This window comes from Dreissena polymorpha, chromosome 14 (genome assembly GCF_020536995.1).
Source record: "Dreissena polymorpha isolate Duluth1 chromosome 14, UMN_Dpol_1.0, whole genome shotgun sequence".
Classification (NCBI taxonomy): Eukaryota; Metazoa; Mollusca; class Bivalvia; order Myida; family Dreissenidae; genus Dreissena; species Dreissena polymorpha.
Genome location: NC_068368.1, coordinates 74,680,528 through 74,681,276, shown reverse-complemented (window position 1 = coordinate 74,681,276; position 749 = coordinate 74,680,528).

Sequence of the window (749 nt, the reverse complement as noted above, 5' to 3'; positions counted from 1 at the left end):
GATTAGTGAAACATTAATATCTTTTTACATGCATACACGAATCATGTCGATACTAGAAACGCATCCGCAACATCGTTTGCAAAATTGCTTATGTACTTAAACGGCATATGTTGGTATTTGCTTATATTGATTATCTTTCTTATATCAACAGTTGTAAAATTTAATGATAAAATACATGCATTGCAGGACCATCCCGTCCGCTCTAGAATGCCCATCATTAGTGGTTCCTCTTTACAGCAAGGTCAACAAGAAAAACAGGCAAGGTATTGTTGAGAATTATTTAGCAAACTTTAAATTCTTGCTAAAAAATGTGAGCAGAGGTATAAGTTTATTTGTGTTTAATTTAAAAAGAGTCAGATCAATAGGGTATATGGGCCGAAAGTATTTTCGCGGTATAGTTGTAAAATAGTTTATCCTACCATCAACATATTTTTCACAAGGATACTCGAAAGTCGTATAAACTAAGCTGTTATATGACCCTCAATCTGGTAGAAAATTGTAAACATTTAATGATTACCTTCAATACATACATCGAAGGTATCAATCAAACAAACATACAAGAAATGAATTAAATGTGTTGCTTATGTATCCAATATACGATATCTTATTTAGTATCCACCCGATGCAAAATAAAACGCGAAATTTCACGCGTATATGATGTCATTAATCGATTACATCATTCAGCTGTGTGTAACCTTAAATAGGTATCTGCGTTTAAATTGAGAACGCGATATAACTTACAATATTAA